Below are 6,581 nucleotides of genomic sequence, written 5' to 3'. Positions count from 1 at the left end.
AAACAAACAAAAAACTAGGGTAGCAATACTTAGACAAAATAGACTATAAAACAAAGGCTATAATAAGAGACAAAAAGGAATATTACATGAAGGATAGATCCAACAAGAGGAGATAATCCTTGTAAACATTTATGCATCCAACATAGGAGCACTTTACTACATGAAGCAAATATTAACTGACATAAAGGGAGAGGATTGACAGCAATACAGTCATAGTAGGAGAGTTAACACCACACTGACATCAAAAGATAAATTTCCAGACAGAAAATCAATAAGAAACAACAGATTTAAATGACATATTAGATCAGATGGATTTAATTGATATTTTTAGAGCATTTCATTCCATAGCAGCAAATATACATTCCTTCAAGTGCACATGGAACATTATCCAGAATAGATCACATGTTAGGTCACAAAACAACTCTCAATAAATTTAAAAAGTCTGAAATCATACCAAGCATCCTCTCTAACCACAATCGTAAAAAAACTAGAAATTAATTATAAGGAAGAAATCAAGAAAATAAATCGAAAGATACCTTGAGATAAATGAAAATGAAAACAAATGACCCCAAATCTATGGGATCCAGTGAAAGCATTCCTAAGAGGGAAAACTAATAGCAGTATAGGCCTATTTCAAGAAACAAGAAAAATTTTAAATAATCTAACCTTACACCTAAAGGAACTAGAAAAAGAACAACAAACAAAGCCCAAAGTGAGTAGAAGGAAGAAAATAATAAAGATCATAGCAGAAATAAACAAAATAGAGCCTAAAAAAAAAAAAAACAATAGAAATGATCAATGAAACCAAAGCTTGTTCTTTGAAAAGATAAACAAAATTTATACATCTTTAACCACACTTGACAAGTAAAAAAGAGAGAGGACCCAAATAAATAAAATCAGAAATGAAAGAAGAGAAGTGACAATGGAATCCACAGAAATACAAAAGATTATAAGAAAATACTACAATTATATGCCAACAAATTTGTCAATCTGGAAGAAATGGATAAATGCCTAGAAACATACAATCTTTTAAGACTGAATCAAGAAGAAACAGAAAATTTGAATAGACGAATTACTACTAATGAAACGAATCAGTAAAAAATAAACCTCCCCACAAATAAAAGTCCTGGACTAGATGGCTTTACAGGTGAATTTTACCAAACATTTACAAAAGAATCAACATGTATCCTTCTCAAACTATTCCAAAAAATTCAAGAGGAGGGAAGTCTCCCCTGACTTCAAAGCCAGACAAAGACATTACAAAAAATACAAAAACAAAAACAAAAACAAAGATTGGCTGATATCCCTGATGAACATAGATGTAAAAAACCTCAATAAAATATTAGCAAATAGAATTCAGTAATACACTGAAAAGATCATACGCCACGATCAAGTGGCATTTATTCCTGGGATGCAAGGTTGTTTCAAAATCTGTAAATCAATTAACATGACACACAATTTAAGTGGATAAAAATTATATGATCATATGCACAGAAAGCATTGGACAAAATCCAGCATCTATTTGTGATAAAAACTCTTAGTAAAGTGAGAATACAAGAACCATACCTCAACATAATAAAGACCATGTATAACAAAACCAAGGCTAACATCCTTCTCAATGGGGAAAAGCTAAAAGAATTTTCATTATGATCAGGAATAAGACAAGGATGTCCACTTTCACCACTTTTATTCAACATAGTATTGGAAGTCCTTGACACAGCAATCAGACAATTAAAAAAAGACATCCAAATCGGAAAGGAAATAGTAAAACTGCCATTATTTGCAGATGGCAAATACTATGTAGAGAAAACTCTAAAAATTCCAACAAAAAACTGTTAGAATTGATCAATGAATTCAGTAAAAGTCACAGGATATAACATTAATATTCAGAAATCTGTTGCATTTCTATATACCAATAATGAACTATCAGAAAGGGAAATTAAGAAAACAAACCCATTTACAACTGCATCAAAAAAATAAAATACCTAGGAACAAATTTAAATAAAGAAATAAAGGACTGGTACTCAGAAGACAATAGACATTGAAGAAAGAAACTAAAAAAGATACCAACAAATGGAAGCATATACTGCAGTCATGGATAGAAAGACTTAACATCATTAAAATGTCCGTACTAAGTGCAATATATACATTCAATGCAAATATCAATAGTATTTTTTTTTCACAGAACTCAAACAAATAATCCTAAAATTTATATGGAGCCACAAGTAACCCCAAGTAACCACAGCAATCTTGAGAAAAAAGAACAAATTTGGTGATATCACAATACCTGATATCAAACTATACTACAAGGCTATAGTAACCAAAACAGCATGGTACTGGCATAAAAACAAATATATAAATCAATAGAACAGAAAAGAGAGCCCAGAAATAAATCCATTCCTATATGGTCAAGTAATCTCTGACAAAGAAGGAAAGAATATATAATGAGATAAAAACAATCTATTAAATAATAGGTATTGGGAAAACTGGACAGATACATGCAATAAAATGAAACTAAAACACCTTCTTACACTATATATAACAACAAACTCAAAATGGATTAAAGACTTAAATTTAGATTCCAAACCATAAAATTCCTAGTAAAAAATACAGGCAGTAAACTCTCTGATATTGCTCTTAGTAATATTTTTTTCTGGTATGTTCCCTCAAGCAAGGGAAACAAACAAACAAAAATTTAAAAGGGGACTACATCAAACTAAAAAGTTTTTGCACACAGCAAAGGAAACCATCAACAAAATAAAAAGACAATCTACTGAATGGAGAAGATATTCACCAATGACACATCCAATAAGGGGTTAATATCCAAAATTTATAAAGAACTCACATAACTTAACACTAAAAAAACTAAAAATCCAATTAAAAAATGAGCAGAGGACCTGAACAAACATTTCTTCAAAGAGGACACACAGCTGACCAACAGACATATGAAAAGATGCTCAACGTTACTAATAATCAGAGAAACATGAATTGAAACCACAATGAGATATCACTTCACACTTGTCAGAATAGTCATCATCAATAAATCAGTAAAGAACAAGTGTGGACGAAGTTGCGGAGAAAAGGGGACACTTGTACACTGTTGGTGGGGTAGCAAATTGGTGCAGCCACTATAAAAAACAGTATAGAGGTTCCTCAAAAAATTAAAAATAGAAGTACCATATGACCCAGCAATCCCACTTCTGGGTATTATCTGAAGAAATCCCAACATTAATTTGAAAAGATATATACACCCCTATGTTCATTGCAACATTATTTACAATAGCCAAGATATGGAAGCCACCTAAGTGCCCATCAATAGACTGGGTAAAGAAGAAGTGGTACACACATACGATGGAATATTACTTGGCCATAAAAAAAAAAAAATGAAATCACACATGGATGGACCCGAAAGATATTATGCTAGTAAAATAAGTCAGACAGAGAAAGACAAATATCATATAATCTCACTTATATGTGGAATCTAAAGAACAAAATAAACAAACAAAACAGAAACAGACTCATAGATGCTGGGAAGAAGCTGATGGTTGCCTGATGGGAGGGGATTGTGGGGCAGGGTGAAAAAGGTGAAAGGATTAAGAAGTACAAATTAGTAGCTACAAAATAGTCATGGGGATGTAAAGTGAAGCGTAGGGAATATAGTCAATAATATGGTAATAATTTTGTATAGTGCCACATGGGTACCAGACTAGTCGAGGAGATCATTTTGTAAATTATATAAATATCTAACCACTATGTTGTACATCTGAAACTAATACAAAATAATACTGAATGTCAACTGTAATTAAAAAATCAAAACGGGGAGAAAAAGCTGAAGGGGAATGATAAGTTCAAACTTCCAGGTTTATAAAACAAATAAGTCATGAGGATGTGGTGTCAGTCAATAATATTGTGATAGCATTGTAAGGTGTCAGATGGTTCCTGGACTTATCATGGTGATCACTTCTTTACGTATATAAATGTTTAATAACTATGGTGCACACCTGAAACTAATATAATATTGTATGTTAGCTATATTTTAAGAAAAATCTTTAAAAATAACCTTTTGTTGTGGTAAAATGCATTTAACAACATTTGTCGTTTTAACTATTTTTAAGTGTACAATTCCACAACAATCTACATTGTTGTGGAACCGTAACCACTATCCATCTCCAGAACTTTTTTTTATCATTCTAAACTGAAACTCTGTGTTCAATATATACCCGTCCCTCTCTCCAGTCCCTAGTAACCACTATTCTACTTTGTGTCCACACTAGACATCATTCTTCTGCTGTCTCACAGTACTAAAGGACTACTCTAAGTCCTGGTTTGCCTGGAACAGTCCTGATTGACACCTATTGTCCTGGCATTCCACCAGATTTATCACTTTCCCAGATCATTCTTGCCCTCAAAAAAATGTCCCGGTTTTGATGATTAAATAATATAGTTATCTTAGTAGGAGATTGGGTTCTGTTTGGCTAGTGGTTTCCACCCAGGTAAGGAAAGTCACAAATCCTTTTTGGTCTCAAGTGTGCAAAGTTCTCCAAGGCTCCTATCTCCTCAAAGAAGATTGTGGTGAAAAGTATGGGAAAGACAGAAGCTCAGGGATCTTCTCATATTAAATATTCCTCTTATTCTCTTCTCCGTTCCCCACTCCAAGGAGACTTTATTTATTTAATCTGAAGTCACAGCAGCCTGGATTTTTATTTATTCTTCAGAATAGATAGCTTAACTTCTGTGTCCCAGGCTATTGAAATTCAAGTGTTTATTTCTACTATGATCCACAAAATATGTAGTCTGAAACTCAAAAACCAAAAATTGACTCTCCTTCCTTTAGTACCATCCTTGTCATGAATCTAGCTGCCCCAAGCCAGAAATTATCATATGGTGATGGGAAATGCTGGGGAAAATGTAATCTGTATTTCAAAATATTGCCCCAACACATTTAAAACTACATTCTTATGACTGTTTTTTCGAGAAATTAAACTTGTACATAGCATTTATTTATTGTGACTGGACTGCTGGCGGCTGTCATTACCCACTGATGTTTTCTGTGGTGAAGAATGAAGTTTCTGTTGGGAAGGGGATACCAGCAATTGCTGCTGATATGGTGTGTCAGGGTCATGCTGAGCTAGGATGCAGTCCAGGGATAGCCTACCAACTCTTACCAGAAAACCAACTAAAGAGGTAATGTTTGGCAAATCCAGAAGAATTGCACATTAATATATAACTGCTCAGTCTAAATTGAGGACAGAAGATAAAGTAAGGTTACTAATTAAGGTGAGGACTTAGAGTCAAGAGAGTTGAGGAAGTACTAAATAGGGTAGCAAGAGATGAAAGATAGAATCTGAAAGAAAATGGAAATGCAACTGAAATAAGATGTTAGGTAAAAGATGAGGAGCTGGAGAGGAAGAAGAGGAGGGGACAGAGTGCTGGTGACAAAAATTCGACCATTTATACTACCAGAGTGGAAACTGATCGATCTACAGCAATAGATCTTCCTGATGCCATTTCCACTTCCATTGGTGGTTTTTCCTGTGATTGTACAATAATTTAGAAAAATCTTAAGTATCTGACTGCACCTGGTCGTTTATCTGATCCATTGGACGCTGGCTCTACAAAGTGAGCCCACCCTGACTCACTACTACCACCCATTCTCCCAACACACAGTTCTGTATGATAGAAAAATAAATGTCACAAAAAGTTGTCTTTCTTTTTCTTTTTGTTTTTTTAAGTGTACATTTCTACTCAGAATTTCACCTTTAGCTTGAGACTCCATCACCTTACGTTAAAGTGGTTAGCTTATTATACCCGTGTTTTTGCACTGTTATGTTTAAAAGGAAGACTCTCCCAGAAATGCAAATGAATACATTAAATTCACATTTAGTTGTTATTCCATTCCACAAATTCAAAGGGTAGAAGTATACATCTTACATTAGAAATTGCTGAGCTCTCTGCATGCAGGCACTCACAGAAAATTATTAGAAGCATTATGGATAGGATGAGCTGTCAATGAGAGAAAAAAACTCAAACCTATCCCTCTCAGTGATATCCTGTATCACTGGGATTTGTACTAGTATCTTATCTATCTTTAAAGCCTACAATGCTGATTCTCTGCCCACCAGAAAATCTTCACATCCGACTTTGAAAATATGTTGCACATTCTACCATGTAAAGTGTTTGTCCCTTGCTAAAAAAAAAAATTAACCACTGTTAAACAAGCTTCATATCACGTCTGGTGCCCCTTTCTTGGGAAGGTGTCAGTTCAGAGTGGAAATGGCTCATTGTAATAGCATGGAGGTACTTCTGTCTCATCTTGCCTCATTTCAGTATGAAGAGCCGACCTGACCTTCAGTACTGACACAGCCAAGTGTCATAGTCCTGTTCCACATACGAGAAGGACACATTTATAGAAGATGAGAAATATATTTTGAAGGTTCTATCTTTGACCCACAGTTATACAAGTGATATAAGTGGACTGAGAAAAATCAACAGAAAATAACCATTTACAATAGAAATTCATTGACACTTTTTCAGCCAAACGAAACAAAGCAAAAAGTTAATATTCTTTGTATTTCTAAGTC

The sequence above is a fragment of the Pteropus vampyrus genome, unplaced genomic scaffold, assembly GCF_000151845.1.
Source record: "Pteropus vampyrus isolate Shadow unplaced genomic scaffold, Pvam_2.0 Scaffold11, whole genome shotgun sequence".
Taxonomy (NCBI): Eukaryota; Metazoa; Chordata; class Mammalia; order Chiroptera; family Pteropodidae; genus Pteropus; species Pteropus vampyrus.
Note: the sequence above shows the minus strand (reverse complement) of the source record.